The sequence below is a fragment of the Spermophilus citellus genome (assembly GCF_964194105.1).
Source record: "Spermophilus citellus genome assembly, chromosome: 10".
In the NCBI taxonomy this organism is placed as follows: domain Eukaryota; kingdom Metazoa; phylum Chordata; class Mammalia; order Rodentia; family Sciuridae; genus Spermophilus; species Spermophilus citellus.
This window is the reverse complement of record NC_138197.1, coordinates 74007994-74031806: the sequence shown is the minus strand read 5'-3', so window position 1 is coordinate 74031806 and position 23813 is coordinate 74007994. Positions and strand designations below refer to the sequence as shown.

Genomic DNA, 23813 nt, shown 5'->3' with positions numbered 1-23813 from the left:
TTCCTCTGTAACATAGACTTTTTTTTCTGTGACTATTTTGGAGACTTGGAATTACATCAGATCTTGCTGAGCACAGTGACACATGCTACTAGGGAGGCTGAAGCAGGATTGCAAATTCAAGGTCAGCCTCAGCCACTTAGGGAGACTCTGTCTCAAAATAAAAATAAATAAATAAGGATGGAGATATAGCTCAGTGGTAAAGCACCCTTGGATTTGATTCCTAGTACTAATATGTAAGTAAATAAATAAATAATCTAGGATGTAGTTCAGTGGCAAAGCACTTGCCTCACCTTTACCATCCTCCTCCCTATCTTTTTTGATTCCTGACTTATTCCTCTGGGAAGAGAGCTTTTATTTCTTCAGTAGCCATCTCCTGTCTCTTTGGGGTTGCTCTTATTTCTCCATTTTCTGATCCCATTATTCTCTCTCTCTTTTTTTAAATTAAAGAAATAACAAATGTTATTTATTTAACCTGTTTTATTGAATGGATCCACTATGTCTGAGAGCTAGCAATGAACAAAACAAAAATTTTGTCCTTGGTGAAGCTTATTTTCTTATAATAAATAAATTCCACAGAAACAGGAAAAGGTCACAGTCTCTTATTCTCTCATATTCCCTAGTCCCAGTCCCTGATGTAACATGTTAATAGTTTTGTATTTATTCTTCCACATCTTTATCTAAGATTATATTTTTTTAAAAAATTATCCTATTTTGTTTTCACATATGAAATCTTACCATATGTCCTTATAACTCATTTTTATCACTTAAGGATTTGGTATGAGCATCCTTCCAGATTCACTAGGCTGATCCAATTCACCCTTTTACCAGCTGTATGGTATTCAGTACTGGGATTGTACCATAATCTTCAGGGTATCCTCCTATTGATAGACACCCAGTATTTTGTTGCTGTGGTTTTAGTTGTGTTTTCCTTTTTTTAATTGAATGCATGTATGTATTTTGTGTCTATTTTTGTTGCTACTAGTCTGTGATTAAACATCCTCATCTATTCAAACTTAGATAAGGATACTTTTGTTTCCATAGGATGAAGTCTCATAAATGGGAGTACTAGGACAAAAAGTTTATGTATGCATTTTTAATTTTAATAGATATGATCAGATTATTTTCCAAAAAGGTTTTGTACAGCCATGTTCCCACTGACAGGACATGAATACCCATTTTCCCACATACCTAACCATACTCAGTGCCATCAATCTTCTATTTATCATCAATAGAAAGGGTGACAAATGATTCCTCAATTGTTGTTCTAATCATTATTGCCCTAACAAGAGGAGATTTCTACATTTTTTTTCAACAATACATATTGCTCTTCAGTAGATTTCTTCTGGAAACTTGGACTATTTTATGATTGTAATCATTTCTTCCTTCTTGTCATTTTATAAAAATTCTCTGTATAAGAAAGATAGTAACCTCTGAATATCATATGAGCCAAAAAAAAATGTTCCTGGTCTGTCTTCTATCTTTTAATATTTACAATACCTTCTGACACGAACAACTTATAAACTTGTATGTAATCAAGAATGTCTGTTTCCTTTTTATAGTTTCTCTAAATTGTTTCTTTCTTTTGTTTATCTTTTTAACTCCCAAGTGATTTACATATTCTAAGTGTTCACATTTACCTAACTTTTTGTTTTTGTTTTTATACTTTTAGACCATCTGGAATATACTTCATACATAAAATGAGGAAAGAAACTATTTTCATCTTTTTGAAAAGTCAATTATTATTGTATCTCTTTGTTGTTGTTGTTGTTGTGTGTGTGTGTGTGTGTGTGTGTGTGTGTGTGTGGTGCTGGGGTTCAAACCCAAGGCCTTGTGCATGCAAGGCAAACACTCTACCAACTGAGCTATATTCCCAGCCCTGTATCTCTTATCTGAATTTCAATTAGAGTTTTTCTCTGCAGTATGGATTCTCCACTCAGTCCCACACCAAATGTCTATTTGTCTATTCCCCGATGGAAGCCACAATATAACTTCCATAAGGATGGCAACTTTGCTTTTGATATTCTCTTTCCTGTATCCCCAATACCTAAAAAATGTCAAATACCTCAAAAAGTGTTTTCCCCATTGTAGGCGCTCAAAAAGCAATTCCTGGATAAATGAATGAATTGTAACAGTGGAATGCTAATATTTGGAACACTGGTTCTCTTCTAATTCTTCTTTTTCCAAAAGTAGCTACCTACTCTCACACATTTCCCCAATATTGAGGAAAGAATGTATTTTCCCTTTTCTAATTCTAACTGGATTTATTTTTCCAGATTAGGGAAAAGTTTTTGGCTTTTCTTGTATTTATCTCACATTCAAACATTGCCAAGTTCTTTTATAGCCTTTTCATAGGTTTCTGTTAACAGAATATCTTGGATGTTCTAGAAATGTATCATTTAATCAGCTTCAAATGAAAGTAAATTTCCTCTTTTTTGACATGTTAATTCTGTTTACTTCCTTATCTTGATTTAATATATTAAATCAAAACAATGTTAAATAATAATGGAGATGCCAAGTACCCCATATTTTCCTGATTTTAATGGCAGTCATTTTAGGATTTTGTCATTTGTGCAATGTTTGTTACTGATTTTTAATTCATATCCTCTATAATTCTGTGGTTTCCTGCCTTAACTTTTTCTGAGAGTTTAATTAAGAATGGCTCATGAATATCGTAATGGCCTTTGGAGAATCTATTAAGTTGAAATAATCTATTAATATAATCTTTCTCCTTGCATTTGTTGAACTGATAAAACACATTGAAATATTTCTTAATAAGATTTTATATAAAGAATCATGCTTATGTTTATTAATATGCCCTAATACACTCAATATAAGGCCTATTTAATTTGCTAATGTTTGATTTAGATATCTTTGCCTCTTTGTTAACAAGTTTTTTATAGCTTTAGTTTTTATTATTTTATTATTTTCCATTAGTGTATCCAAGCCTCATAAAACTTGGTATCTTGTTTATGGTCTGGAATAATTCAATTAATACCAAACTAAGTGTTTTTTAAAGCATTGCTACTTAAAGTGTGGTCCCCATACCAGTGTCAATCTGCAAAATGTATACTATATCTTGGCCCACAATAAGATGAATACATTATAATAATATGTGCATTATAATTGCATGTGGCAGTTCCTTTACATATTGGGTTAGCATTCTGGACTCAGAAGCACTACTGTAAAGTTGAATTATAATTCAGCTCTAAAATCAGCTGATCCCTATACCCTCTTAATGCAAGTTTTAGTCACCTTCTGAATTCTTCTACTGTGATTCATCTGTTCATTTTTTTTAATATCCTTGCAACGATGTTGATAATTTCTATGCTGTCAGAAAAATAAACACCAGGCCAGCAGCACCCTGAACTACTCACAGGTTTTTGTCTGTCACAGACTTAGTGGGCAAAGGAGTGGACAGGAAGAAGGGGAGGCCCTATCCTGTCAACACTCCACCATGCACCCTATCACCGTGTTAGGAAAAATTTGTGGTGTCCCAGGTACACCTTCTACATTCTATTCATTACTGTCCTGTGATTTTGTGCCTCGAGCCTGGCAAGGTCCCTCAGGGCTGGTGATTTTCTCCACAGAAGGCAGGATAACTTTCCCTGCTGCGAGAAACTAAAAGTCCAGAAATCCATGTTTTGAGCCTGCCACATCGTATTACTCTAACGATCACTGGTGGTAACATGGGAAGAAGTGCGGGTGGAGGGCAGAGAAGGCAACAGGAGAGCAAGTGCCTCTGGCACTTAGTTGCCATGACAACAGTGGTGTTTTTAGAAAAAAATTATAGAGTTGCCTGGTTTGTTCTCACAGTGCCGAAGTGTAGTTAGGAAAGAGGGAGAGCAATTGTAAATTGTGAGTTTACAACCAGAAGCGCATGTGGGAAACTGGAGGCCTTCGGGTCAGCTTTGAAGGATTCTCCTATTTCCTGTAGTCGCAGAGAAGACAGAGCTGAAGAAAACAGCCAGGGTGTGATTCAGAGGTTTTGGAGCCATGACACCAAACAAAAGTTCACCCATCCTGGTCTCTCATGCTAAAGAGAGGGTGCTGGTGCAGAAGGAGAACATGTTTGAGAGATATGACTACGGCTGCCGATGACCCTGTCTCCTCGCCCATGGGAGCAGCCTACTGCTCATCTCTCTGGTCTTAGCTCATGGTTTATTTGACAATTTTCACCCCTTGGAGAATTCCTTGACTTCTTGCAAGCCCAGTAATGCGATAAAAGATATATTCTATGCATGCTTGATCATGGAAGGAAATTTCAGAATCTATAGTCCACAGTATTTCCCACACTCTTTCTCCAACTCACTCCAGTCGGGTTTTAGCTCCCCACAAGTACACTGAAAAGGCTCTGGTCAAGGCAATCAATCATCTTTCGACTGATCAATGCCCGCTTGGTCTCATTTGGCCTGTGAGCAGCATATGACATAGGCAGCCACAGCCTCCTCACAACTCTATCCTTGAGGCCTCCTGGACATCCATCGCCATTCCCTTTTTTCCTGACTGGACCTTGTGGCCCATTTCTTTTGCTGGTTCCTCCATCATCCTGAATCTCAGGCTCTTCTCTGTCTGCATTTATGCCCTGGGTGATCTCATCTCATTGCTTGATTCCAGGTATCATTCAGCCCAGCAATCTCCCCTAAACTACAGTCTTGTATGTTAAACTGCCTTCCAGAAAGCTCTACCCACATGTCTAATGGGCCCTACAGACGTGACACCATCAAGATAGCACTCCCTCCCAGCAGGCACACAGAGCTCTTGTCTCAATTCCATCCACAGCAAACCCACTCTGGTTCGGGTCCAAAACCTGGCCTCATCCTTGATCCCTCTCTCTCACTCCCTTTCTCTTTCTTTCTCTATGCACCCATTTTTCCCTTCCCCTCCCCCACATACCCAGATAAAATGTTCCAACAAATGCTGCCAAATTCACCTTCAGAATCTAGAATCTGACCACCTACAACTATTTTCCACCATCGCCTGACACAAGCCAATGTTGTCTTTCCCTTAGATTATTATGATGGCCTCCCAGCTGCCTGGTAGAGGGATGCCTCATAGTAATTGCTATCCTATGTCCATCCTCCTTTTCTTCCTTTTGATGAAAACCTACACAGCATGTGTGCTAGATAAGCTTTGGTACCTGGATTCCTTTGCAGCTGGGTGTGGCCATGTGGCTAAGCTGTGGTCCCCATGATAGACTTAGAACTGATGCATGCTGGGAAGGTTTATTCAAAGGAAACAGGCCAGCCCTTCTTCCTTCCTCCTGTGCTGCCTTCAGAGGGCCCAGGGGCAGCAGCTTCAGCCTTCATTATAGAGCCTGGGGCACCCAGGAGGATGGATGCCAGGATGATGAAGTGGAGTTACAGAGCTCTGCATCCTTGGAGACTTCACACAGCTACCTCACCAGCTCTGCAGTGCAGTCCTCTGGGTTTTTAATATGAAAAGAAAGACAGATCTTGAGTTTTCTGTCATATATAGCAAGCCTACATGATAAACTAGTCTATCTGCATCTATAATCTATTCTTCACACAGCAGCCAAAATGATCCTTTCTAATGTAGGTCAGATTATATCATCTCTGAAATTCTTTTTCCTTCTCATTGGAAGCAAAAGCCAAAGTCCCCGCAGTGGTCCACAAGACTCTGTATGGTGTGCCCTCCTCTCCTCCTCTGAATGCACCTCCCTCCACTACCCCTCTTGCTCACCCCACTGTTGCCACAGGGTTTTCTTGCTGGCCCAGTGTGCCAGGACATTCTACCGTGGGGCCTTTGCCCACATCTCTTTTTTCAATGCCCACCACACTCACTCTCTCACTTCCTATAGCTCACATGTCACTTCATCAAAGAGGTCTTCCCTTCCCACCCCAATCCCAGCATGGGATTCTCTATTACCTATTTCCATACATTATGATCACCTCCTGACATGTTATATTTATTTTATTTATGTTCTGTGACCTCCCCCACCCCCAACCAGTACATAAGCTCCAGGACTACAAGGGACTTGTCTGTTCTGATCACTGTTCTATCCTGTTCAGGGCCCAACCTGGGAAACAGAAATAAATATGATTATTTAAAGCACTTAAGAACCAGACTGAGAAACTATCCAAAGAACAATGAAAGGGAGAGAAGAGGGTGAAAATACAAGAAAGGTCATTTGGGTGGTAGCAAGCTCACCCATGGGGCTGCAGCTGTAGCTCCCAGGGAAAGACACAGGGATGGGGCCCTACACAGAAAACCCTGAGAGGAGGCTGGGGTTTCCAAGGGCAAGGTTGGTCTAGTAGTTCAAGTTATTCTCAGCCTCTCACATAAACTTGGAGGAGGCCTTCTGGATGTGCCCTTCTCATCATTTTGTTCCAGAGCAGGCATGCAGGTGGTAGGCACAGCCACAGAGGCAGCAGCACAGATGTCCACTGCAGGTCGCTGGCAGTCTGTCACCAACCCTAAGAGAATCAGATGCCACCTAAGACTCTGTTTGAACCCTCCGCCCCAATAGGGGAGAATGATTTCAAGGCCCGTCACTCACTGGGGCTATCTTCCTTGTCACCCAAGTAGAGAGATGTCTCCCAGAAACCTTGAGCATCCTCCCTTTTGGACATAGAGAAGTGGGGCCATGCCCGTCAGAAGAATGATTCTTGTGGAAAGCAGTGACTCGAACCCTGGTCTCTGATTCCCTTATGGCTGTGTTGCACTGGGAGTTGACTATGCAAAATACAGATCATGATGCCCCAGTTGCTATGGTAATACTGGCCATATGTGAAGGCATGCGGCTTTAAGAGTTTAACAAGGCCTTGAGTTCAGCCCTTCTCCCACAACTAGAGGATTCTGGGCAAAACAAGATGACCTTGATGTCTTGCAAGTTTCGCTGTGTACTTTGGACTACCTGCTTTGCTAAAAGTTTCTCACAAACAACCTTCTGATGATAAAACCTATGTATTAAATGTGCTCAGCTAGTTCTGGTGAGCACAGTCAAGCCTCACCGGGGCTTGGCTCACCCATCCAGCTTTTTTCTCTATGTGTGTCTGTGCATGTTTTTTTTTCAATCCCCCATAGCCCCTCAGGTTCCTGAATTAATGGCCATGCTGATTGCAGCAGATTCCCACCTTCCCAGACCCCAGCTTCTCTCCAGCTGGGTAAAGCACAACATCCTGGGTAGGTACAGGTACCAATTCTATCCCAATTCCCAGGGACCTTTGGACCTTTTCAGAATGCAGCCACCAGAGTAACCACAGTTCTCTATCCCTGAACTCAAACTTGAAGAGAGGTTGTTTCTCAGAATCTTCTTCTTATTGACTCTTTAACTCCCTTCTTGATCTCTCTTACTTTTCTGTCTCCCCCTCCCTTTGGTCTCTTCCTTCCTCTTTTTTGCTTGTCTGTCTATCTCGCTGTCTGTTCATCCACACTTTCAATGCCTCACCCTCAGGCCAGACCTTGCTCATCCCATTTTCCTGATTCCCTCTCTCCTGATTCATTTGAACATTCCTTGGGATGATCCAACACCAAAACCTTCACCCAGAAGTCTGTGAGTTCTACCAGAAAGGCCTTGTCCATAAACACCAGAAGGAATATCCTCAGTAGCCCACACACAGGGCTCAGGCCTCCTTGCCAAAATGATTCACCTTTCAGTTCCTTTCCCCCTTTATCCTTCACCTGTCCCCTAGTCCACTGAGCCACCTTTTGCTGCCCAAGGACATCTTCTTTGCTCTGGTGAGTGTTTTCCCAGGTTCAGAGCCAGCACCAGCTTGGCATTTACTTTGACATCACTATTGCCCTACAGTTCACTCTCCCAAGGTCATGGCAAAAGCAGAATGGTGAGGACACAGATCTTATAGAAAAAGCTTTCTCTGAGTCTCCTTGAGTGCCTATCTCCCCGACAGATGACCCACACAGCCCAAGCCCTAACTCAGAACGTCACTCGGGAGACTTGGGGAGGCAGTGGAGCAATAGGACACCATGCAAAGAGCCTCCTTGACTCAGCCCAGACACTTCAAGAATGTCCTCTTCAATTATGGGCCTCCCTGTGTACATTCTTCCTGCTTGAGACAGTTCTTCTAAAGTTGATCCTGGAAAAGTAAAATTAAAGTAAATCAACATGCAGCCACAGACAAACGGATACACAACATACACACACCACAAATGGAGACCCCATGCCACACATACACTCACACACACCACACATGCAGACATATAGCATGGGCACACGCTCCTCAGGCACAACACGTGCTCACCGCAGCACTGCTCTCAGCACCGTTACCCTGAAATCCTCTGGCTTGTGGCACCTCTCCTTCTCCCTGGGCCTCATGTCCACTCAGATGCCAAGCCTTGTCCTTGCTAACACTGTAATTTGCCTAATGCATCCCCTCTTCTAAGTACCATTGACCTTGAACTGTATCAGACCCTACCCTCTCCCTGCTGGCCTTCTCCCTTCCATTATAGGCTCCACTGACCTCCAGTTCTTGGATTCAACTTTAGTCCGACTGAAAGGTAAAAACCCTGCACACCCATCTTTCCCATACAAAAGTCTAGGATCTTCTAAAAGTGACTTAGGAAATAAGGAACAGAGCTGGGAATCAAACCAGGCACTCTGTCTCTTGAGACTATATTACATTGATACAAATGGGGTCCTGACCTCAGGCTGGAGAACTCACAGCCCCAGCTCAGGGACTGACCCATTCTGCCTACTGCCCCCCCCAAATGCCCCCATGCTTCCCCAAAAGGATGAGCAAGCCAGGCACAGTGGCACATGACTGTAATCCCAGTAGCTCAGAAGGCTGAGGCAGGAGGATCTCAAGTTCAAAGCCAACCTCAGCAATTTAGCAAGACCCTAAGCAATTTAGTGAGACCCTGTCTCAAACTTTAAAAAGGGGGGGAGGGGAGACTGGGGATGTGAGATCCAGTCCCTAAATAAAATACTTTAAAAGACTGGGGATGTGATTCAGTGGGTAAGTGCCCTTGGGTTCAATCCCTGGTACTAAAAAAAAAAAAAAAAAAAAAAAAAAGGCATGGGGGGGGGGGCGAGAATGTGCCTCAGGGGAGCCTCCTAGGCTCAATCCCCTGTTTAAAAAAAAAATTAGCAAGAATCTCCTGAACCTGCTCCACTCTTGCCTGGAAGCTGTTACACCACATCTCCCAGGAGTTGGTCACCAACACAGACTACTCCTCTTTTAAAGTCATAAGACTACCTTGTCTCCCACGTAGGATCAGCTATGCAGCACCAGCCCCTGGGAGGTAGGTGACTAAAGGACCAGGCATACACCAGGAGCATGGGAAAGAGGGAGGACCAGATCCTGAGGTCAAGGTCAGAGCCCTGCTATGAACAAGTACTATCAACTACTGCCCAAGGAATTTCCTCAGCTTTCATAGGACCTGTTCTCCCAGTCTTTACACATACACACACACACACACACACACACACACACACACACACACATACACAACTCCTAGTAGCCTTGTCCTGATTATGGACAGCAGAAATTAAAAAACACCATGATAAAATAATTGACTGCAGACCTTCTGCCATCTAGAAGAGTGACAACTTTTACTCTGAAGCAGATGCTTTTCTCTTTCTTGTTTTGTTTTGTTTTTGTTTTTGTTTTGCTTTAAAAGACCTGCTGCTGGTGAGAGGTGAGGTTCTGCAAGCCAGCAGGGGAACAAATTGGCTGCACAAGGTCCCTGTGTATGGGACTCCAGTTTCATTAGTAAGTAAGAAGCCAAAAAGAAAATGGAAATAATCAGGAGAGAGTTCCAAGGAGAGAGACAGAGGGAGGATGAGAGATGAAGAATGAAGAGGAGGCAGGATAGAGAAAAGCTCTGTCAGGCACAGCCAATGAACATGAGTTGTAGGTGATTGATTGATGGTCAACATAAATTGTCATGCTGTGATATCAACCCAATCCTTCAGCAAGGAGGGCCTGTCACATAGCAGCTTCATGTTGCTGTTGCTCAGGGGGTTCAGAAAAAAGAGACTGGAGCTCACATCTGGGGAACGCAAGGCTGACAGGATGGCTGCAGGGAACTAGGTGCCCCTGAGACAGAAGAGGAAACCACAGGGATAGAGGATCCTGAGAACAGAAGCCCAGGGATCTGCAATATTGAAGCCAGAATTAGGCAGATAGGCAAGGGTCGATCAAGAATGGAGAAATTGAGGGGCTGGGGTTATGGCTCAGCGGTAGAATGATCACTTAGCACGTGCAAGGCCCTGGGTTCAATCCCCAGCAGCACATAAAAATAAATAAGTAAAATAAAGGTATTGTGTTAAAAAATTTTTAAAAAAAAAGAATGGAGGAATTAAAATGTTAATCCTTCAGAGCCCTTCCAAGATAACCTGCCCCTTCTCCGACCTGTTGCTAAGGTAACCTGTCCCAGGGATTTTCCCTCCCTACAAGGAGTTGTTAATTACACCCTTTCCTGCCCAGATCACTCCAACTTGGCCCCTCCAGTCCATCTGCTTCTCACCCCACCAAGCAGCAGGAAGGAGAGATCAGGGAAGGTGAGCAAGAGAACAAAGGAAGCCTAGGACGTGTAAGAAGGTAGAATACCTTCCCTTCTTGGGAACCAGGATACCAGCTATGGCCCCCTTTTCCCTCCAGGGAGAAGTCTATGTTTCCCCTTTTTGAATAAACCCTGCTTTGTATGCTTGCCTCAGCGTGCTTCTCTAATGTTATACTTCAACATGTGGGGAAGCAGGACTCGTCACCGGTAACTGGTAGTATCAATATTGGGGAGTGTGCTGGATTTGCCCCATATATTAAAAGGAGATATTTTAGAAGTCTGGAAGATAAGGAGACTCCCAGCCTTGAGATAGATGAGAAAAATACACAATCCGGCATCTATGCATACAGCAAAGTTACATACCTACAGAAAAGGGTAAAGTCAAAGTGAAGAATTCACCCTGGGACTGGGGTATAGCTTGGTGGTGCAGCACTTGCCTAGCATGTGTGAGGCCCTGGGTTCTATCTCCAGTACCAAAAAAAAAGAGCTCTCTCCTGGCTCAATTATGCACAGTACACTCCACTACACACAGACAGGCTATTTGCTTCCCTCCTCCCTGTCGGTCTCACAGATACGAATGGAATGACGCCCACCTAAGCCCTTTCCCTCCAAGTCTCCCTGAATCATTAACAAAACCAAATTCCTCCACGTATCCAGCTGGCCCCTCCCTTGTTACCACCTCAGAATAGAAGGAGGGAGAGGGAGTGGAATTCTACCAAGAGAGAACCAGAGGTAACTAACCAGGGACTGTGGCCATTTGGAGCATTTCAGGACACACTGGCCTCCTGTGGTTCCCGGAATCTCAGAAGGGAACAGGAACCCTCCTGTCCTTCACACCCCACTGAGCAGCTCATTTCTCCCCACCTCCCTCTCCCTACCCATGAACCAACGGAAACATAAAAATCCTATTTATCCAATTCATTTCCATGATGGAATGTGCAATTTGTGTACCTGGCTTGACTCCCTGGTGCCTTCAGGGATTAAAGGGATAGATCAGGATGACTGGAAGTTGGCAAGGCCCCTGTCAGTACTTTGGCGGTGTCTCCAAATGTGAAAAGTAGAAGAGACAGAGGGTCAAGCAGGAAGCCCCCTTTCTCATGCTTAGAACCCCATCTAATTATAACCTCCCACTAAGGAAACCACCCTCCACCTCACGTTTTTGTCATCCTTTACTTACAGAGATCCCCAAAATCAACTTAGTGAGCTCATTCTGGCTTTGCCTCCCTCCTTCTGTATCCAAGACTCATAGTAACATAACCTCTCCCTTGAGACCCTCACTTCTACCTCCCCTCCTTTTTAATTCTATCACATAGGTTCTTTCCTTCAGGAAGTCCCTTGAAATTCATTGTCTCTCCAGTTTCCCAGGATTAATGGTGCCTCAGATCTTCATCCCTCTGAGACAAAGGAGCTTAGCTTTCACTAAAGACATCAGTGATTTTGCTAATGCCAAGAGTCCAAGTAGGAGATAGTGAGATGAAAAGCACTTCTATGTCTACGTGGCCCCTATCCTCTTCAAACTAGTCACTCTTGGAGGTAAAGCAATTATTCCAAAAAAGCACCCATTGATCCAAAAATATCTGTGGAAATTTCTTTTTTATAATGACTTTAAGAACATTTTTAGCAGGTGATCCAAACCAGAAAGCCTTGTATTAGTGTAGCCAAGCTCTGTTTTCAACTTAAATCTCTCCTAATAATCCCCATCATTAATTCTTAATAGCAATTGACTGCTTCCAAATATTAACCCAGCATCTATAGGTCTGTGATATATTACACTGCAAATATTCAAAGCATGAGAAACTCATTCTAAGGTGTCTTTCTGGTAAGTTCATATACAGTTCAACCTCTTTGCCTTCTAATCATACCTAGTACACTAGACCAAGTTGAATGGCCAACTTGCATCTGCTCAAGAAACACCCCTGCAGTGCCAGTAGATGCTTGACAGAAACCCATGAAAGGTGCTCATGTCATTGGAGTTTCTATCAGGGTCTTGACTATGTAAGGTATCTTCACCTTCAGATGGGAAGCACCTTGAGAGATCTGGATCATTCCCTCCCATGGGATTCTACCTTCACCATTCCCCAGTATAAGAACAAGACTCCACATATAGGTATGAGGACTAGAGAAGGTACATGCAGGACATTCAGACACCTAGGCATTAGGAACTTCCACTAGGCTTCTGCTGAGCATAGCCTCTTGAGCGTATCTCAAAAGAAAAACAAAATAAACCTTTTTGATGTAACCCCTACTTCTCCCACCTTATGACTTCCCCTCTGACATCATCAGGGGCTGACATTGGACCTAGGTGTTTATTTTCCTAATTGCCCTACCTTTCATCCCTGGAGTGCATTCCTCTTTAATTCCTGAGCCTGGGCAGAGGAGAAAGGCAAGGAGGACCGAAACTAGAGAAATTCTTGCTACAAGTTCTAATGTTCATCAGATCCACAGGGTTTCCTGGAAAACAGGCCTTTGACAGGACACATTAGAAGGGAGAGGTCTTCTTTTTAACAGGTTCCAGAAAGTATCCAGCCAATGTGCACATTTAATTCCTTCCTTTCCCTCAATACTTTTAGAATGGTATTGAATCTGGGACCTCATATAAAACAATGAGGGAAATACCCGTACTTCTCATAACCCCATTTTTATGAATTATTTCTCACTAAATCAGGGGCCAGGAGTGAAGCAGCTAGAGGAATGGGTGAATGGTAAGTCGTGGTATTCAGAAAGACCCTGCTCTATGGCAGTCCTGGTGTGGGTGCCAGAGATCTGATTTCCTCTTAGAAAAGACAAGCAAATTTCAAAGTTTTCAAGGGTTGGTTCCAATACTCTGCTCCGTCAAGACCATTTGGGTCCTAGAGTCAGAGCCCTTCCCTTTTTCTACACACCCAAACGCTAAACACACACACACACACACACACACACACACACACACACGTTCCCAAACTCAAGCCCCAAGACATTCTCCTCACTCAACTCATCAACTCCAGAGTTCATGCTGCCTCTGAATATTTATCCAAAATATCCTCTATTCTCTACCCACTGGCCATGAAGTACATTAGAACCTCATTTTCCCTCTTTTGGGAGGTTCCCCATTAGAAACCAGACCCACTTCAAATTCTTTATGTAAATTTTCATGCTATACCTGATTGTGAATCTCTTTAAAACAGGAATCTGCCCCATTTACCTAATAATAACTTACCAAAAGTTTGAGAGATAAATGGAGGGCAATTTTACCTACCCTGTCCCACCTAAGCCCTATGTTCCCCGCAATCTACCCCACACACTGCCAGGAGTCTCCCCCAAACACTCTTGACCAGAGAATCAGCTGACCTCTAGACCTTCTAATTCCTGATCGTTTTGAGTTCAACATGCAGTGCACATAATATCTAGGACAGTCTTATCCCTAAGAGCAGTTGAGAGGCTCAGGAAAATTTTAAGCAAGAAATGATGGGACCATATTTGCATTTTTAAAACTATCCTGGCAGACATCTTAACAGGTAAGATAATATCACATTGTGATTTTGATTTTCACTTCCCTGATTAGTGAGGGTAAGCACCTTTCCATATGCCTATTGGCCATTTGTAGTTCTTCTTAGGAGATGCATATATTCCAGTTCTTTGTCCTTTATAAAAGAGTTATTTGTTTTCTTGCTATTGGGTTACAGGAGTTCCTGTGTATTTTGGATATTAACCTCTTATCAAATATATGGTTTACAAATATTTTCTCTCTTTCCTTATGTTGATTTTCACTTGCAGATTGTTTCCTTTGCTCTGCAAAGGCTTATTAGTTCAATATAATCCCATTTGTCTATTTTTACTTTCATCGCCTCTACTCTTGGTGTCATATCCAAGAAATCATTGCCAAGGCCAATGTGAAGTTTTTCCCCTATGTTTTCTTCTGGGAGTTATGAAAGTGTTAAATCTTACATGTAAATCTTTAATTCATTTTATTTGATTTTTGCATATAATGTAAGATGAGTCCAATTTCATTCTTTGGCATATTTTTATCTAGCTTTCCAACACCATTTGTTAAAGAGGCTATCCTTTAGTACAGTATTTTATTCTTTTCAATGATATGATAAACAGGATGTTGTTTGATTTTCCTTTCTGGATAATGCATTGTTAGCATAGAGAAAGACTATTGATTTGTGTAACTGATTTTGTATTTTGCAACTTTGCTGAATTCATTTATTAGTCCTGATATTGTTTGAATGTGATTTGTCCCCTAAAAGGTTCAGATCTGGAAAATTGGTCAAATTTCAGTGTTTGGGTGGAGGAACCTTCAAGAGGTAGGGCCTAGAAGAGAGTAATAAGGTCCTGGAAGCTCCAACCTCAAGAATGCATCAATATTGTCTCCAGGAAGGGGTTAGATCATGCGTGATTGAGTTGGTTCTCTTAAAAGTGAGTTGTTATAACATGAGGCCACTCCATATGCTGGGCCTGTTCTGTACATGGCCATGTCCCTTTCTACTTCTCCTCCATGTTGTGACACATCTAAAAGGGACTCACCAGAAGCCAAACAAATGATGCTACCATCCTTGGACTTTAACCCTGAAAACTGTGAACTCAATAGACCTCTTTGTAATGTACCTGGACTCCAGTATTTTGTCATAGCAAACTAAGACAAGTTCTAACAGTTTTTTGTGGAGTCTATATGATTTCTCATCCTTCTTATGAGTGGTGAAGCACATTTACTAGAGCTGTGTTGCAGAGCTGTCAGACAATGATAAGTGGCCAGTGTAGGTTTGTAGTAATCAGTTTAAACTAAGACCAGCAAGTATATGATTTTCTCCACCAATGGTCAGCTATAGAAATATAGACACCAAGTACACAAGGTTAGAATTCTCAGTCATTACATATGTGCTTGGGACTCTATGCCAGACTTCTTTTCATTTAAACTAAACTTTGACCAATTTTACATAAACTACATTATTACTTCAAAGGTCCAGGATAAACAATATTGGGTCATATCCCAATCCCCGAGTGTCCATAAATAACATTTTTCATTCTTCCCAGATTATTGTAAACCCATCTCTAGGGACTTTTTCAGCCTTTCTGGGCATCTTCACATGATACTTTTAATATTTGTATGAAAGTCTTATCGCTGTTAAAAATAAAGAAATAAAATGTTTTAAACATTTAAATCCACTGAAAAGAAATTCATATGTGTGTTGTTGGTTTTTTAAAAAAAGATTAGTAGAGAATCACCTGTGTAGATGAATCAAATCATGATCCAAGACTCATAAAGCTCAGGAATGGTTGAAATTGTTGCTTGATATTTTATAAAATAAAACTCTGTGGATATCTTCCTGAGTTCTCCACCCCTTTTGAATTCTATAAAGCATGAGTTCTGGCAATGGAAGTTCCTACAATCTTGCCTTGACTCTTCCCTCTCCGCAGGTCAGATCTGACAATCCAGAGCTACCTTTGTTCCTGGACATTGCACTGATGTTTTTCTCTTGTTCTAAACAGTAAGACTCAGACAACAAAGGCCTGGGGCAACAGGGCAGCTCCAAGAGCTGAACTTTTAGGTGGACTATTCCTGACAGATAAATCATTTCAAGTATTAAGTATTCCGAATATTCATTCTGATGGCCTGATAATTTTCCACAAATCCCCATAAGTTGGCAGGTGATTAAACTACTCCCATCTAGAGTTAAAGGACTATATTGATTTCCAACAGTTCAAGAAAGAAGAACATAGAAAATTACAGAATCATGATCACACAGTAGGTTTTAGGAAGTTAATATAATTCAAGTATTGATGTTTCCAGAATGTAATAGCTATATCGTGCCTCAAATCCATACCTTAGAAAATAACATTGATACAATAATTATTAGCACAGTCATTAATCTGTTTCTCAGCCTATTCACCTCTAATACCATGTCACTGACTTTGTTCTGAAGAGTATTTTTCTACATGTTCTTATTATTTTTTTATTTTTATTAAAATTTTCTGCCAAACACCATGGCGCACACCTATAATCCCAGCGGCAGGGGAAGCTGAGGCAGGAAGATTGTGAGTTCAAGGCCAGCCTCAGCAATGGCAAGGCACTAAAGAACTCAGTGAGACCGTGTCTCTAAATAAAATACAAAATAGGGTTGGGGGATGTGGCTCAGTGGTCGAGTTCAGTCTCCAATGACAAAAAAAAAAAGTCTGCAACCTTTGCCAAAGTTGCATTTTATGATTAATAAACTTAAAATTGTGGACACCTTCAATTACTCTTTTTTACACAGCATAACATTTTAAGTGAGAAAACATTTTGTACACATTTGTTATAGTACCTGATAAACTCAGAAAATTCTACCAAAAGAACGTTTTTCTCAGCTGGGGCTGTAGTTTAGCGCACTTGCCTGGCATGTGTGATGCACTGGGTTGAATCCCCAGCACCACATAAAAATAAATAAACAAAATAAAGTTATTGTGTCCATCTACAACTAACACACACACACACACACATATATGTGTGTGTGTGTATACATATATATATAAAATAAAATAATATTTTTATTGCACTGAAATCAGTGTAAATATTTCAACTCAGATATTTTCATAGCTACTGACTTTCTATCTTATTCAGAGTAATAGTACAAATATTTTTGAAAAGTAAGATAAATTAATGTTATTTTTGTTTATGGTTCTTTGAGTGTTTCAGTAGATTTAGATGCTAAAAATCATAAGCCTTCTAAATTTCATCAAATATCATAAAAGAATATTAATTAATTCATTTAAATGTAAAAACTTTAACAAAAGATTCTTCCTATAAGTTGAGGTGGTCTGAAATCTGAAAGCTTATAAACCATTTAAGTACTCATCACTTAATTTGTTCAGTTTTTCAATTAATTTTTGGCAGATAAATCTCAGTTTCTTCCTCTTTGAAGCTCTTTTTTCAATCCAAAATCTTCTTCAAAAGCTAAAGTTTCTAGCACTTCACTGGTAAATATTTTCATTAATAAAATTTTCAAATGAGGGGCTGGGGTTGTGGCTCAGTGGTAGAGTGCTCGCCTAGCATGTGCAAGGCGCTGGGTTCAAGCCTCAGTACCACATAAAAATAAATAAAATAAAGGTTTAAAAAAATTCAAATGCGCTCAAAATTTACAGTTTAATTTCCATGAACATATAATAATTGTTATTCCACTTATTTTTAAAACTCTAATGCCACTGTAAACACTTAAGTTGATTAACAGCAACTTCCACACAAATTATATACACATACACAACATATATGTTACAATTATAAATTTTGACTACTATAGCTATTTTGGGATTGATAAATATTGTCATTTATTTGTCCTCAATTAGAAATTATTTGTACAACCGGGCAATTTTTATTCCATAAGTTATTTTATTTTAAAATTTTCTTATCACAATTTTGTGATCCAGCAAACATCTTATTTTCACCACAAAAAGCATGTTAGCTTCAAATTTAAACCTTGTTGCTAAATTTATACTAGTATTCACAATAATATCAAATAAACTTCAAAAGGTTTGCTTTAATTCTAGAAATTAATTGGAGGGGAATGAAAACATTATGAGAATTAACTGATTTTCTACTTGAAATGCCTAAGGACCCTGCTGTAAAAACATCATATTTTTTTCAAATGGTCAAAATTCAAACTTTTAATTTAATTTTACAAGTTCAAAACCATTAAAGACAACATGAAATCATGTGTGTGAGAATAATGACAAACACAAAACATGAATACTTTTTTTTCTAGCCACAGGTGTGTATGTATGAGAAATAGAATTAATGAAAAAAAAATAATTAATATTAAATTCAAAGCCTCAATTTTTTATTAGAAACTGTTATTTATCTCAGAATATTAAAGTTTAAAAGCCAAATTTTCAAGCTACTAATTTTAAAGTCACCTTCTCCCCCAAAAGAATGACACAAGGCTTGAATCCAGAAAAACTAATATTAAAAATATCAATATAAATAATTTGGAGGCTGGGGTTGTGACTCAGCGGTAGAGTGCTCACCTAGCATGCACAAGGCACTGGGTTCGATCCTCAGCACCACATAAATGTAAAATAAAGATATTGTGTCCACCTAAAACTTAAGAACAAATTTTTTTAAAAAAATAATAAGTAAATAATTTTTACCAAATATAGAATGGCTCCAGAAAAATGATACAATTTAGAATAGAATAAAAACAGAAGAGCTTCAAGATACATAAGGTATGACTTTTTCTTTTTGAAGACCCTTCTCTTTCCCTTTCAGTAGAAGCTAAAATTGAATTCTTTTTATTAAAAAAAAAAAAAACTTGAGTCAGTATGAACAAAATTTAAGAAGTCAGAATAGAGCTCACATATATGAAATGCATATGTATATAAGCATTCATTGGTGGGTACAGCTAGGTATATATGCTTATACCTTTCATTTGCTTTTTTAAAGAACGAAGTTAAACCCCATAGAGACCTTAAAGTGGCTCAGTCCTCATTTAGTTCTATCAGATGATTTAAGTGATTCTTCACTCATAACAAAGGATTGACCTCTTCCCGACAGATTTTTCCTGGGAAGAGACTGGGCCTGTCTGATTGCTGCTGAGAAAGCTGGATTCTCCTCCAAATTCTCATAAGAGCCAAGCTCTGGAAAGAGGTGACTGAATGAACTAGGCATGAACCAAAATGGCAGGTAAGTGTGTTTGAGAAGAATAGTCAAGATGACTTAGACTCTGTTTTGTGTGCTCCAATCCAAATTCATGAGGTTCTTATAAAATAAAATCATATGGGACAGATGTAGATGGCCTACAGAGCAGGCCACAAAAAGCCCCATTAGTTTCTTTTTTTTTTTTTTAAAGAGAGAGTGAGAGAGGAGAGAGAGAGAGAGAGAGAGAGAGAGAGAGAGAGAGAGAGAGAGAGAGAGAGAGAGAGAATTTTTAATATTTATTTTTTAGTTCTCGGCGGACACAAAATCTTTGTTGGTTTGTGGTGCTGAGGATCGAACCCGGGCCGCACGCATGCCAGGCAAGCACGCTACCACTTGAGCCACATCCCCAGCCCCACCATTGGTTTCTTTAGGGTTAAAGGACCAACCAGCCAATGGTTTACATTTTAGGAATTTAAAATGTCTAAAAATAGATTATATTAAAAATATATTTTATTAAAAATTTAATAAAGAGAATAAAAAACCATGAAAGGGAAATGTGGGAAAGGAAAGAAGAAAGGAAGGGGAAAAAGAAGCAGATAAGAAACCATCTAGAAGATGTTAGCTAACAAGAATACCTTACTTAGAAAAAAGAGACAAATTCATAAAAAATGCATAAATTTTGTGCAGGTTAATGCAATATTAATCATAGTAGAAAACATAAACCTATAACACTTTTGTAATGTCTCCAAGCATTTTTCAAAAATATGTGAGACAAATTCAAAATCATTCTAGATAAAAATACATACTTCTTTAAAGAGGCAGGGTTGGGGTGAGGGAGGGAGGTATGGTCTTGGGGCAGATCCCCACAGACATACAAAGATGAAACAATGTTTTTTGGTAATTTTAATTGATATGATAGTAAAGTGTGTGGCAGAGATGTAGGTTGGTTTTGAGAGGGTTATTTTCTAATGTAACCTTACTGCCACATTTGCCAAAAAAAAGTGAACGTTTATTAACCCTGTGATAGGTTTATATTGACAGTTTCTAAAATTAAATAGGAGCAGAGTTAAGAATAGAGCAGGGACATGCACTTTAAAGCAAAAGTAGACCCTTTCTGGGTTCCTCTCACACAAAGGGATAGACTCTTAAATAAAATAGCACTTTCTTAAAAGTCTGCCTCCTAACAACTGTTTACATCATAGAAAAAAATAGCAATTTTGTAAAAAGAAATACAGTTACTTTGTTAAAATGGTCTATTTTTAACCATCAAAAAATTCTTATTTTTCATATGAAGAATTTCTAAAAATCTGTACAGAAAATAAAAATAGATAGTCCTGAGTGCAAAGCAGACCACAGCTTGTTTGCAAACGACCAAAGTATTTCACTGCCAGATAAATAATGCTCTTAGTATATTGTAGTACAGAAGTTATCTTTTAGAAACTTAAAAGATAATGCTTTTTATTCTCTAATGGCAAATTACTTACAAAAATAAAGTTATTTCCTGCAGCAGAAGGCCAAATGGATTAGAAATGGATCATATATATTGTATAATTACTTTTATGTGGTACTGAGGATTAAACTCAGTGCCTCACACGTGCAGGGCAAGCACTCTACCACTGAGATACAATCCCAGCCCAAAATGGGTCATATATATTCATTCACATTTACCTTCTACTGGAAGTACCCAAACACTGGCACAGGCCTATGTCCCTACCCACTGAGCATAAGTGTGGACCACAGGCCATGAAGACACAGAAGGGAACTGGTGTCATTCAGGGTCCTTGCAAAATCATTTATCATATCTTCCATGTTTACATTTTCACATAGAACCAGATGAATACCAAACTATTTACCAGCTTGGCCAAGTTCATCAGGAAGAAGATTTTATGTGAAAACTCCTATTTACATATAGGTATTAGATCTTCATGCTAGAAAAACAGATGGTTTCAACAGACTATTGCTTTATCTCCATAAACAATTCTATACAGACGGATGAGGAGTCCCTTACCAACAGTGATGAAGGAGGAATCAGTACACTACAAACAGCAGCTGCCAGCTTCTGCTTGGGCAAGATGGGCAGATGGACTCAATCAGAGAATAAGCAGTTAGCAAACTAAGGTAATCCCAGGCTTCACTAGCATTTCACCCCATCCTCTCTGCTCTGCTAGGCTCATATCAATATCCTGTCCTCCTCTTCTCTAATGGGTCTGGTGGAAACCCATCTGGGACCAAAAGGACCATGCTAAGGTGGGTCAGCTTATAAAACCCCACCTCAGAAGTTCTAGAAGCAGAAGCACTGTGGCATCCCATGCCTCTGAGAGTGCTGAGTGGCTTTCAGAGTCATTCACACGTCCTTTCCGCACGAATGTTTACTGTGTTCAAAGGCCACAGGACCACACTCCTACCCATTCAGCAAGTCATGGGCAGTTCTGGTCCTTGTCCTCATTTACTGGCCCTTTAGGATTATCCTCACATGGTGCTGGGAGTTCTCTTGATGGTTTGTACCATGAGAAATCAAAGCTCTTCCGAGCGGTACATGATGCGGTTGCTTCCTCTAAAATTAACAGCTAGGACCATGTGATGGCCAGACCCCTATGAGCAGCTCCCTCAGGGCTGCCTGCGCCACCACAACCGCAGCTCCAGCTCACCAAGGACCAGGGTCACCCACCTCCAAAACCAATATCTTTTCGCTGCAAGGTTATTGGAGCAATAAATTATCAGTTCAGAATTCTCTTTCTCGCATGCTCAAGAAAGCTTGAAATTCACAATGGCCACACTATCCAGAATAGCTAAGAAACAGAAACCACTTGAGTGAACATCTACTGGCAAATGGATAAAGAAAATATGGTACATGTCCACAGTAGACTACAATTCAGTCAGAAAAATAAGGATGAAACTCTATCTTCTGTGACAACATGGATGGAACTGGAGATCAATACATTAAGTGAGTGAGGCCATCCTCAGAAATGAAAGTATCGCATGATGCTGCTCAAATGGCATCTGAAAAGTTGATCTCTTGGAAGTCAAGAATAGATGGTGGCTACCAGAGGCTGGGGAGTGTAGGGGAAGGCTGGGGTGAGGAAAAGCAGATCGATGGGTGCTAAGTTATAGCTAGATAGGGGTAAGAAGTTCTAGAGTGCTGTATTGCACAGGGAGATGACTATAGAAGACAATAATGTACTATATATTTTTAAAAACTAGGAAAAAGGTGATAAAGTAAATTCAATAAATTATTAGCATTTGGGCAATCTGGGTGAAGAGTGCCGCAGTCTGGCTGGGCACAAAATCATGAGCCACTCAAGCAGGAACAAATTTTATTTCTGAAACTCCCGCCAATGCCATGCACGCTCCCAGGAAATATGCCGAAACACACACACGCAGCGTTCTCCCAGGACACACTACCCCAACAGGAAAATCCCTCCTCCGGAAATCCCTCCTACCACATTTCCCCAACTAATGGGAACTCTCCAGGAGTCCCGCTAGAGCTCCAAAGTAGCAGGCCGAGGTGGACAGCAGGGGTCTAATATCCAATTGAATGCAAATCTTAACATAATCATATCATCTCAATGGCTTGCTGGCATCACCTTTCAACCAAAAATGCCATGCAACATTACTACTTGGCTATGGCTCTCAGCAGAAGAGTTTACATGATTTTTTTAGTATTATAACAAAATATTTTTAGAATTTTATTTGTTATTTTTAGATATACATGACAGAAGAGTATATTTCTGATGTGTTTATACAAACATGGAGTATATCTTATTCTACTTAGGGCCCAGTCTTGTACTTTTCTTAGAGTTTTAAAGCATTTCAAAATAAAAAGTTCACCTTTTTCTTAAAGAGTATTATAAAGGATGATCAAGATGTCATCTTTTCTACTGATAGAATTGGTAATGAAGCATAAAATTTGAGAATCCAGGAGGGGAACCACTTCCCAAGAATCTCTGCACAGAGATCCTTAGAATAAATGTTTTCTAGGGGCGGACCTGCTTACGGCCGAGTGTGGATACGACAGGCGTCTTGGGGAAGAACAACTAAAGTTTGTGAATAATTCTGTAAGCACTTTTTTAGGGCCTCTAGTGTGATGTACAATACATTCCCCATAACCTCAAGGCAGCCACTCCAGTCTCCACACAAGGAGTGTTTTCCTTCACTTTTTAGGAACAAAGAACGAATCTCTACTTTCCAGGAACTTAGTAATTTTGAAGAAGGAAAATGCTAATGAAAGAGAAGAGACACCTTATACACTAGACAAAGTGAAAGCAATCCTGAGACATTGCTCATTCTCTCCAAAAATGGGACACACCTGGTTCTTGGCAAGCATTCTTTCTTTCCTATGTTAATGGGTATAAAAAGTCTCTCTTCAGTGTCCTGATGCACCTACTTCTCTACTTTCATTTTAAGTCTCTTGATTTGTTATGTCTGGAAGAATCTAAATGTGTTTCTCTCAGAGTGCACCTCAGTCAGTCCTTTTCTGTGGAAGATCAGAGATTGTAGGCAGTGAGTCGAAAAGTTTCCGATGATGAGGGAAATAAAAATGGAATTATATAAAAAGATAAGAATAAAATTCATATCTTTTAAAAGAAACTTTCCATCACTGGACCCAGAATCATCCAGTTATCCAAACTCCCCTACAACATTAAGTCACTCTTACTTAGAAGTGAAGAGAGAGCATCATGCATGGAGTTTTCTCAACATAAAAACATTCAGATTGAGGAAAACTGGATCTCTCTCCTCACAATAT

At 40.1% G+C, this 23813-nt stretch overlaps 1 long non-coding RNA gene across 1 annotated transcript in view; it reads right to left on the bottom strand.

Annotated features, from left to right (window-relative positions):
• Positions 1 to 7295: 7295 nt before the first annotated feature.
• Positions 7296 to 23813, bottom strand: part of LOC308657452 — a 92967-nt gene continuing 76449 nt past the window's right edge. The window contains exon 4 of the long non-coding RNA XR_014023927.1: positions 7296 to 8054. This is a non-coding gene — a long non-coding RNA (uncharacterized lncRNA). The remainder of the gene's footprint in view (positions 8055 to 23813) is intronic.